This window comes from Bos mutus, chromosome 29, assembly GCF_027580195.1.
Source record: "Bos mutus isolate GX-2022 chromosome 29, NWIPB_WYAK_1.1, whole genome shotgun sequence".
NCBI classification, from domain to species: Eukaryota; Metazoa; Chordata; class Mammalia; order Artiodactyla; family Bovidae; genus Bos; species Bos mutus.
In genome coordinates this window covers 31,057,761-31,069,495 of record NC_091645.1, presented here as the reverse complement: position 1 = coordinate 31,069,495, position 11,735 = coordinate 31,057,761, and positions in this window count along the sequence as shown.

Below are 11,735 nucleotides of genomic sequence, written 5' to 3'. Positions count from 1 at the left end.
GTTGGTGCCTTTTGCCTGCCTTCCTCCAGTCTTCCTCTTCCCTCCATTTTACCTTTCGATTATGTGATCCATGGATACTTTCTTCTGCTATAGAAACCCATCCACTCGATATACTGTTGTCGTCGTTCATTCACTCAGTCGTGTCTGACTCTTTTGCATCCCCATGCACTGTAGGGTTCTCCGTCCATGGGATTCTCCAGGCAAGAATACTGGAGTGGGTTGCCATTTCCTCCTTCAGAGGATCTTCATGACCCAGGGATCGAACCTGTGTCTCTTATGTCTCCTGCATTGACAGGCGGGTTTTTTTTTTTTTTTTTTTTTACCTGGGAAGCCCTTTCTCAACAGTTAACATGTATAATCCTTTCTCAGAGTTCTCTTGTATCCAGATCTCAGCAGGAAACAAAAGGAGTGCTTGAATTGGGCAGTTAGAGTGCAGTAGAGGACAGCTCATAAATGTGTGCACAGAGTGTGGGAACAGCACAAGAAATGTCACAACACCATAGGCTTCATAAGACGAGGCTGTTGGCCTCCCCAGAGGCGTGAGGGTGCTAGTGGGTTCTGGAACCCAGGCACAGAGAGCTGAAGTGGAGAATGATAGACCCTCAGTCCTGCTCCTGTTGATGCCACAGGAGTAAAAAGGAATCTGTATCGGGATTTCCCCAGTGGTCCAGTGGTTAAGACTTCGCCTTCCAATGCAGGGGGTGTGGGTTCTATTCCTTGTCAGTAAGCTAAGATCCCACATGCTTCACAGCCAAAAAACCAAAACATGAAACAGAAGCATTGTTATAACAAATTCAATCAAGACTTTAAAAGTGGTCCACATCAAAAAAAAAAATCTTAAAAATAAAAACAGAATTATTATCTTGGCCTCATTCTTCTCTTCTGTATGAGCTCCCTGATGATCAAACACGAGAGGAAGTCTGAGGGGAGGTGAGCGTTGGCAGCAGTGTGCACGGCTCAGCCTTCCAGGGCACAAAGTAGGATGGAGAAGGGGGCGGGGAAACGAAGGGGAAAAAAAAAAATCCATCTTCATTCCGGGCCAGGGATGGGATGTACTGGCCTTGAAAAGTCATTTGGCAGAGACATGTACAGTTTCCAGAAAACACCCATGCTCCCCAAATTTCTCAACCCCTTTTTGCCAGGTGAGGTCATGTGGCTAGTTCTGAAAAACGGACAGCGAGTGGACGTCGTGTGTGTTACCTCTGGGCTGAAACACATAAGGGGCAGCACTGGACCCTGTGGCTTCCTCTCTCTTCGCTCTGCAACGTGGAGGCTGTGTGTGCTGTAGAAGAGTATTGGAGAAATAGGTTGGAGCGTGAACCACCTCCCGAAGGAGAGGCGGCCTGGAGAGACGCTGGGCCTGCAGCAGACTTTGCGTAGTTAGAAATAAAACTTTGTGGGTGGGCTACTGAGAGTCTGGGGGCTAATTTCTTCCTGCAGAATAACTTATTCATCCTGACTAACACAGCTAGGAAACTTCTGGCCTCAAACACTGACCTCTCAAAAATGAAACTGACTAGTACCATATACTGAAGAAGACTTTACCAGTATAGGAGGCTGTGTGACGCATTAAGAAAGAAGACCGACCACTGCCAGCTGGATACTTCTTTCCATAAGACTGCCATAGGCGTTTACTGATCCTTGAGTTCTTGTCCCTCAGTTTGTTTGATTATCCTGTTTCTGAACGTGATTCTTCCCCAGTTTCCCCCTCCTCACACTTCCCATCCAGATGTAAGCAAGTTAGGTACTGCTTCAGAAATCCCCACCTCCTTTTTTGAGGCTAACAGTTACTATTTTCTTTGTTTAAAATGTATTTTATCAAAGTATAGTTGATTTCGGACAAGGCAATGACTGATTTACAATGTTGTGTTTATTTCTGCTGTACAGCAAAGTGATTCAGTTATACATATGTATATACTCTTTTTCACATTCTTTTCCATTATGGTTTCTCACAGAATATTGAATATAGTTCCCTATGCTCTACAGCAGGACCTCATTGTTTATCCATTCCGTATATAATAGTTTGCATCTGCTGATCCCAAACTTCCAGTCTGTTCTTCTCCCAGTTCCCCTTCCCCCTTGAGGACTAGAACCACAAGTCTGTTCTCTGTCTGCAGAATCACTGCCTCTTGAAATATACCAGTCAAATTAATTGCTTGATGATAACCTAGAAACACATTATCAATTTGAAATCATAGAATCTCCCTACAGACTATGGGAAGAACTTGGATTTTGCAGCCAGCCCTCCCAGTGTTTGAGTTTCATTCCAGTCACTTATTAACTCTGTGACCTTGTGTATATTATTTAACTGAGCTTTAATTTCTTTTTCTCATCTGTCAAAGGAGGTTTTATTATCACTTTTATCAAAGTAGGATAAAATCTACTTTGTAAGATTATTGTAGGCATTTAAAAAGGTAAGACATGAAAAACAGACTTATGGTTACCAAAGGGGAAAGGGAGGGGGCGGGATAAATTAGGAGCTTGGGATTGACATAGACACACTATTATATATATATATAAAATACATCAAGGTCCTACTGTGTTAGTATAGGGAACTATGCTCAATATTTTGTTGTAACCTATAAGAGAAAAATATCTGAAAAAAAATATAACTGAATCACTTTGCTATACACCTGAAACTCAGGCAACATTGTAAATTCAATACACTTCAACTGAAAAGAAAAAAGAAAATAGCACAGTGGTTGCCTGATATATTTTAGAAACTAGATGATTGAAAATCTTTATTTTCAGTTTGTGAGAATTCAGCTGAGTTTGTGGCTGATGGTAATTGAGTTTACCGTAACATCATCACAGATCTTTACGTCATGTTTGGTTACGTTGGTTGGGCCATGTCATGGGGCTTTGTGGGATTCTTGGAAATATAACATAGATGTTTTAAACTTGTGTACTAGTTTAAAACTGCTGAATTTCTGAGAGCGTCGTTCTTGTTGGCAAGCTGACTGAAAAGTTATAGCTCCTGACTCACCGCTCTCAATTGAGAGGTTATGGAGAGTATTCTATAATGAATAATGTTCTATTCAAAATGCAAAATACTATTTTATTGGCGCTATTTGGAATATTGGATTAGAAATTAGTCTGAGAGTCAAAAGATGTGGTTGCTCCCATCTCTCACAAATTTTAGATGTGTAACCGTTGCGAAATCATTTATTCTCATCAGTTCCTAGTACTATTCTCTTTATTAAAAAGTGGAAACAGGCATGTCTGACTTGCCTACACTCACAAGGTTATTAGGAGACTCAGAGAAATAGTACATATGCCAGGCTTTGAAGAATTATTTGCTATCTAGCATAGCGCTTGCGTGTGACTAAATATTTGCTGAATGGAGAAGGTTGGATAAATAAAAACTGAATCAAAAGAAATAGAACAGACTCAAATTATAGTTTCCCCTGAGGATGGAGAAGCAAACACAGACATTCACAAGCCTAGAATATCGAAGTCCTACTAACATGGCTGAACTTAGTGACTTAGAGCCACAAAATTCCACATGGAGAGAATTTTGAAAGTCCACAAATTCAATCTTCTTTATCCATGAGTACATCAAGGGGAAAGCGACTTGTGGTTGTGGTAAAGTGGGAGTCCCAGCCTTTGTCTTCTAAATGTCAGATGAGTGCTGGACTCACGCCACCACTTGGCGTCCTTCTAGGCTTGGTGACATCCCTTTGAGTCCTGAGACTGTGCAGATTCTAAGGGAGGGTGTCTGATCCTTGTGAGCACACATATGGATGAGATCCGATTCATGTGCTTTGCTTTAGATCCACAAACAACACAATCCTTAACCCACACACATTTTGTCCCACATAAGCCCGAAGGGTGTTTATGGTTGTATTCTGAGAATTCAAGGGTGATGGGGAGATTTTACCATTCTCTCAGGCTCCTCCCACACTCTCAAGGTCGCCAGGTTCCTCTTCAAATGAATAGAGGCTTTCACATGTTGACAAAGCCTGTTCCAGGTGGTCTGGTGTTTCCAGGCATAGGTAGAGATTCAGGTGCAGGGATGATGTCGCCTTCTGTCACAGGGCTGTCATAAATGCACTCTCCATGGTGAATCACTTTTGCATGAGGGGTCCTGAGACAACACGGGGGCTTGCTTCTGTCTCAGACCGCCCCATAGCCTGTAGGGCTAAAACTTCTGTACCCGTAAAAGTTGCTGCTTCTGATAGCGTCAGTCTTGTTGGCAAGTAGGCTGTGAAGTTACCGCTCCTGACTCACCACTCTCAAATGAGAGTGTGAGAGCACACGTGGGCGTGGACACAAGATCACTTGCACCATGCCTGGAAATGGATTATGAACGGACGGCGCTCTTTCTTGCCATTGGTGGTTCCTTACTATAAACTGGAAGCAGCCCAACGCTGGATTTCAGAGTAGCTCTGGGGTATTTGCTACCTAGGAAACAGAAGTTCTGCTCTGTGGGTTCTTTACTTTCTTCAGTCCTGAAGAATGAGGGGAAAACTCAAGTTTTTCTTTACCTTGGACAGGATTCCAGGTTGTCTGTTCCAATAAAATTCCACGACTTGATTATGCGGGTCTTTACCCCAAAGTGTGGATTGCACCTGGGTCTCCAAAGCAGAATGCAAGTTGAAAGAATTTCAAACATCCTCGTGGAAAAACAGGTTCACTTTCATTTACTCGTAGGCGTGGGTGTCTTTCATGAAAACATCACAGTTATTCTTGATTATATAATTGCAACAGTACTTTCTATAAAATACCCCTTCTTTGGGTCAGAATTCCCCTTTGGTGTCGATAGGTTTGACATGATAGATGGATAGGGTTTGTGTGTGTGTGTGTGTGTGTGTGTGTGTTTGTGTGTTTGGGGAGAGGTAAACGTAAAACTGAACATGGGTCCACTGAGTGAAAAAATTGATGAGATATGAAGGACCAGAAAAGGAGCAAGGTAGATTTGTGTGTTCCTTACGCCTGGTAGAGAAGAGAAGTGGATTTGAAGAAGTGTGGACATTTTGGTTAAATTGGACTGAAGGTAGATCACTGAACAATCCCTTTTTCTGCTCCCCATCTAAATATGAAAATACAATAAATCCAATTCCATTTTCACTTTTAACCTTATTTAAAATTTTTTTCTTGTAATTATTTCTAATCTTTTACTCAAGTGACTTACTGGAGCTGAGGATAATAAGGGGGTGGTCTTTCATTTTCCCGTATTTTGTGTCCCTGGGATCTAGTAGCTATGAATTTTACTTCCTACCTTTGCTCCCCAGTTGCTAGGTGATCTCAGTTAAGGCCTTTGATCTCCCTTTGGATCTGAAAAAGAAAAACCAATGAAATTAATCTACATCTCAAGTATTAAGTCCCCCAAAGCAGCACATTTCAACATTTCCCCTGACAGATAAGTCTGAGGTGAGGCAACTTTATCGTTCACTTTGCAGGGAAGCAGGAAATATGAAGACAAGGACAGAAAGAGACAAAAAGATGAGACAGTGGATTAAACTTTTCTTTAATTTTAAATTTTCAGTAGTTTGATTTGAGAATTAGGTGAGCATGCACGTCAGTGCCTTTGGTAGGGACACGCGCGAGACAAAAAAAGCCAGCTTGTGGTGAGTATCTTTTGATGAGAAAAAAACAAATTCAGGTATCTGTGGTAACGCTGTTTGTCTCCTTGTTTATCTCCTGAAACATCCCTCGATCTACACAGAACCACCAGAGAAAAACCACTGCCCCACATAGACCTTAGAGAGCTGACCTGAAAATTGAGATGGAAATTCCGTGACTGGACCAGACTGCAGTGCTTCCAGAGTGATCTTGGTCACTGTTGAATACCCCTCCCATCTCAGATGTGCACACATTCTTCTTACTGAATTTTCTTCGATTTGGGAAAGCTGGCCCGAGCCCTAATTCAGAATCCACCCTTTTTACTCTGTTAATCAGGTCAGGCAATTGACAGAAATGATTCCTGACAAGAAAGGGATTATACAAAATATCAAACACATTATCTAATGATTACTCTGCTGTTGAGAACAAAATCTAAAATTCCCAGCAAAGAGTCTGAAAAGATGTTCCTTTGCAGGGTTGAGGCTTAGAATTCTGCCCCTACTTAATAGATGGGATGTGGAGTGCTGACATTTTAGACCTGAAAATCACCAAAGGCTTAGAGGAGAAAAACATACATGAAGCCCGCTGATTTTCAGTTCTGTGTTTGCATGGCCTGGAAACTCCCATAACTGTGAATCTTGATGCCATCCCCCAAAGGGGAGATTCTAGATCTAATATGAATGCACGCTCCCCAAACTTTTTCTGAAACAAACAAACAAAAAGGCCCAAAGAAACACACATCAGCTGAGTTTTACTACTAGCGTGTTGTCCGGAGCAAAATTTAAGGTTTTCGCAAGTGTCCAAATAGATTCTTTTTCTAATTTTCCCTGAGTCTACAAAGCCATATTCCTTCCACACATACCTGTTTTGTGCCTGTTCTGTACCGAGTTGTGATCTAAGGCGTTGGATACACAAGGAAATGTGATGATTCCAAGGAGCTTAAAGCTGGCATTAGTTTTCTTTCTATAGTAAACAAAATCTACTGCAATTTCTGTACCCTTTTCCCTGTCTCGGTCTCATGGACCAAGTTTCACCTTGGTCTCCCATCATAACTGCCACCATTATGTGAGTGACTCTTAAGTCATTTTCAGGACTTTTGAAATCTCTCCTAAGCTGTGGTCTAAGATTTTCAGTGTTCTGCTGTTTGTACTTACATTCATCTCAAACTCAGACTCACTGACACTGTGCATAGATCTCCCTTTCTTGTCTGCCAACCAGATCATTCTCATAACATTTCTTGTTCTCTTAAAGGCACAATATTCCCCAATTGCCTAGCTGGGTTCCCCTCTGTGGGCCCTTACATGGCAGCATGTCAAATGGTCCTTTAATTCAGCCTCCCCTACGTGTTCCCCATCACTCCTTCACTACCATCACCATCTCATTCTGGTTTGGCTTATTATCTCCTGCCAGCTCTGTGATAGTTCCTCAGTTTGTCCCCCATTTTCCCCTCTCTTTTCTGTTTTTGGCTCTGCTTTGTCTTTGTTGCACGGGCTTTCTCTAGATGCTTCAGGCGGCCTTAGATGCCCCTAGGCATGTGGGATCTTTGTTCCCCCACCAGGGATTGAACTCATGTCTCCAGCTTTGGAATGCAGATTCTTAACCACTGGCCCACCAAGGAAGTTCCTCCTCTCTTTTTCATCTTAAACATAATGCTCACTGCTGATTGCTTTTAACAAAGCATCATTTCTTCAGCACTCAGCCTTCTTTATGGTCCAGCTCTCACATCCATACATGACTACTAGAAAAACCGTAGCTTGACTATATAGGCCTTTATCAACTAAGTGATGTCTCTGCTTTTAATACGCTATCTAATTTTGTTGAATAATCATTTTGCTCCTATTGACTTCCTTTTGGCTACAAATAAACTCTAAACTAAGTATTATTCTTTTTTATGTCTATCTTAATTTCATGGTGTCTAGCCAAATGTCTTGCCATGTTAGATACTCCAGACTATTTGGTGAATTAAAAAAAGAGAGAATTCCTTAGTCAATTGATTCATGTGAGATAGTAAGAGATTAGGGCTCTGCAGTCAGATGTGAGGCTTCAAATACATACTAATGGCCCTGTGACTTTTGTTGTTCAGTTGCCAAGTCATGTCCTTCTCTTTGCGACCCCATGAACTACAGCACACCAGGCTTCCTTGTCCTTCACTTTCTCCCTTAATTTGCTCAAACTCTTGTCCATTGAGTCATTGATGCCATCCAATCATCTTACCCTCTGTCACCCCCTTCTCCTCCTGCCCTCAGTCTTTCCCAACATCAGGGTCTTTTCCAATAAGTTGGCTCTTTGCATCAGGTGGCCAAAGTATTGGAGCTTCCGCTTTAGCATCAGTCCTTCCAATGAATATCCAGGGTTGATTTCTTTTAGGATTGAATGATTTGATCTCCTTGCAGTCCCAGGGACTCTTAAGAGTCTTCTGCAGCACCACAATTCAAAAGCATCGTTTCTTCAGCACTCAGCCTTCTTTCCAATGAATATCCAGGGTTGATTTCTTTTAGGATTGAATGATTTGATCTCCTTGCAGTCCCAGGGACTCTTAAGAGTCTTCTGCAGCACCACAATTCAAAAGCATCGTTTCTTCAGCACTCAGCCTTCTTTATGGTCCAGCTCTCACATTCATACATGACTACTGGAAAAACCATAGCTTTGACTATAAGGACTTTTATCAGCAAAGTGATGTCTCTGCTTTTAATACGCTGTCTAAGTTTGTCATAGCTTTTCTTCCAAGGAGGTACTTACACGTTGTTTAATCTCTCCATACTGCGGTATGAAGACCCATGCAAGGAGGATAGTGCTAATAGATTGAGGTTGTTGGGAGGTCTAGTTATGTTCATTTATGAGGAGTGTTTAGAATAATGCCTGGTGCAGGGTGGACACTCGGGAAGCCCCAGTTAGCAATTTCTACTACTGTTGTTTTAAGTGTTGTTGGGATTCAGAGAAGAGCGAATTCTGTGCAAACTGGAGTAACTGGAAGAAGCTTCCTGCAGAAGGTAGGACAGGAGTTGGGATCCTGAATGATGTTCAGGGGGAGAAGGCGCATTGCACTTTGTTTTCCTCAAGATCGCAGTGCGAGTCATGCAGATGGTGCAGTCCGTTGTCAGCCACAGAAGTGGTGTTGCTTTTCAGTCTCTAAGTCCTTTTGTTCAATAAAACAAGGACTTTTTAGGGCGTTTTTATCTCTCCTGCACCTGGCCCACATTTTCAGTGAAGACCATCAGGACGCAGAGTTCAGGGCTTCCTCCCGGTGCCAAAACCTCTGCTCTCAGCCTTGCTCAGCCCGTCAGCCCAGGAAACATCTGCGAGGGCGGCTGCTCGGTGACACATCTCAGCATCAGCCAGACTGGCCGAGGGCGGCCTGCTGGGCTCACCTCCTCCGGACCGCAGCGGGGAGGCCCAGGAAAGAGAACTGGGAGGCCGGGCTTGTCACCTGGACACAGAGGGCTCCAATGACGTGATCCTATTGTTTAAAGAGCAGCCATCTGATGCTTTGTTCTTGTTAGTAAAACAAATAGAGCCTCCCATTTCTATGGTAATGCCTGAGCCGCCTGCCCAAAACAGGCCTGATGGTCCCACCTGGACGTGGTTGCCTGGACTCTCAGTGAGGAGCAAGTGGGAGACTAATGACTTGCACAGCTCTGGCCTGATGAATAGCTTTGGAGGGAACTTCCTGGAGTGGGCGGGGGATGCTCCACCCAGGCATCTTGATTGCAGAGGCTATTTTGAAGCTTTTTTCTTTTTGACTCCCAGAGGGACAACCAATTGATTGAGATAGATTTCCTTTGGAGGCTGTTCATGCCTCACTCACCTTTCACCTCAACATGCATCCGCTGGGCCAATGCTCCTTCCACTCTATCAGTGCTCCCTCCACTTCATCAGTGCTCCCCCCACTCCATCAGTGCTCCTCCCCACTCCATTAGTGCTCCCCCCACTCCATTAATGCTCCCCCAACCCACCAATGTTCCCTTCACCCCATCAGTGCTCCCCCATTCCATCAGTGTTCCCTCCACTCCACCAGTATTCCCCCCACCCCATTGGTGCTCCCCCACCAGGCAGTGCTCCCTCCACCCCATCAGTGGGTTCTCCCCAAGGAAGCCTTATCCAGAAGAGAGTGTCTGGGTGGTACTCTTAGTGGCCTGGTTTCCTACATCGAGCCTGCTTTCTGCTTCTCTTCCAACTCGTCATTCTTACTGCGGATGGGTTCAGCCACAGCTGGAGATAAGGAAAGATTTTTGTGTTCAGAAAACCAATTCCTTTGTCTCCAGCATCCCATGCCTGCGAACAGCAGAGGGAAAAGTTTTCTGTTTCCAGTGTCCCTGGAAACCACTAGATTTCCTTTTGAGACTTGAAAGGTAGAACAGAGCTCTGTCTTCTGAGATGTTTTACCTTATCTCTGATCGTGGACTATGCCAATCAGTCCTGAAATGCATTTCCTAAAGGGTATGAATGGCAGTGCCAGGGTGGGATGGCATGATGGGTTGGTCAATAGATGATTTGTAACTGGGGATAAGAGAAATGAGGTCTGAGGTGCTTGAGCTTGGAGTTATTTGTAAACATGTACCCAGGAGCCCATCACTCCCTTCTCTCACTGGGGACCCCTGTGATCCGTGTGTGTTTCCCTTTGAAATGGAAATGCGCACATGGCTCCAGGCTGGAGGCCAGGAACTCACAGCTCCAGGAGGAGGCTCAGGTTGAAAGTAGGAGAGCAGAATTCATCTGGTCTCTACTTCCTTCCTCCACACTTTGTCTGAAGTTTTGTTTCTCTTCTGGTGTTCTCTTTCCCAGCTCACATTCTTTCTGATGCTTAGGGATCTCGTCCCATTTTCAAAAGAAAATAAACAAAGCCACAGAACAGGCTTACCCCACTCTTAAAAATACCCAGGGGGTGGGGATGGGGGTAAAAATGTCTAAATCTTAAACCTAAAGTGTGATTTGGGAGATGGGTGCTCTATGCTCTGCCATGAATAATTCAGAGCAATAAGGAGATTCTGCTTTCTGAATGGCTTTAGATGAACTAAAAGAACACATTGGATGGGGTATCAGGCAGCAGAGCCAAGGCGGGGAAACTCAAGAGACAGTTACCAGGGACTTGTGCAGCGTTTCCTCCAAGTGAGAGATACCACATCTGAATTCAGAGGCTTTTACATAATGGGGCTAAAGGTTGTTTTCTTTGTTAAAAAACTAGGGTATAGTTGCTTTACAATGTTGTGTTAGTTTCTGCTGTACAAGCCTCCCATTCCCTTTTCCCATCCCAGTCCTCCAGGTCATTACAGAGGTGAGCTCCCTGTGCTGTATAGCAGCTTCTCACAAGCTCTCTAGTTTACACGTGGTCCTGTATATATGTCAGTCCCAATTTCCCTATTTCATTCTCCACCCTCCATGTCCACCAGTGTATGTGTGCATCTCTGTTTTCGCCCTGGAAATAGGTTCATCTGTACACAATGGCAACCCACTCCAGTACTCTTGCCTGGAAAATCCCATGGGTGGAGGAGCTGGGTGGGCTGCAGTCCATGGGGTCATGAAGAGTCGGACACGACTGAGTGACTTCACTTTCACTTTTCACTTTCATGCATTGGAGAAGGAAATGGCAACCCACTCCAGTGTTCTTGCCTGGAGAATCCCAGGGACGGGGGAGCCTAGTGGGCTGCTGTCTACGGGGTCACACAGAGTTGGACACAACTGAAGCAACTTAGCAGCAGCAGCAGCAGCCGTACCATTTTTCTAGATTCTACACATATGTGTTAATGCAGAGATGTGAATGGACCTGGAGCACATCATGCAGAGTGAAATAAGTCAGAAAGAAAAAAAAAAAAAAAGGTTGTTTTTCAAAGTGCAGTCTTCATTTGGGGAGACTTTTTACTTATTCCAACTGCGGAATTCTGAACTTTTCTGGGGCCCCTCCTTTGGGGCCCCTGCTTGGAGAAAACTACAGACAAGGTATCACAGTTTTAGTCTCCCTGCAGTCCTAGAGTTTTGTAAGACCCTAGAAGATAATATTTAAGACTAGAAAACAGTTCCTGTTTCTCCAGTTAAAAAATAAGATTGTAAATAAAAATAATGAGTTTATTACTTTTTAGGCCAAATAATCCACAGCAATTCAACACAGAGATGATCTATAAGCTCTAGTTATGTAATAGGTAGGTACACTATAATATGTTTGATGTATTATGATG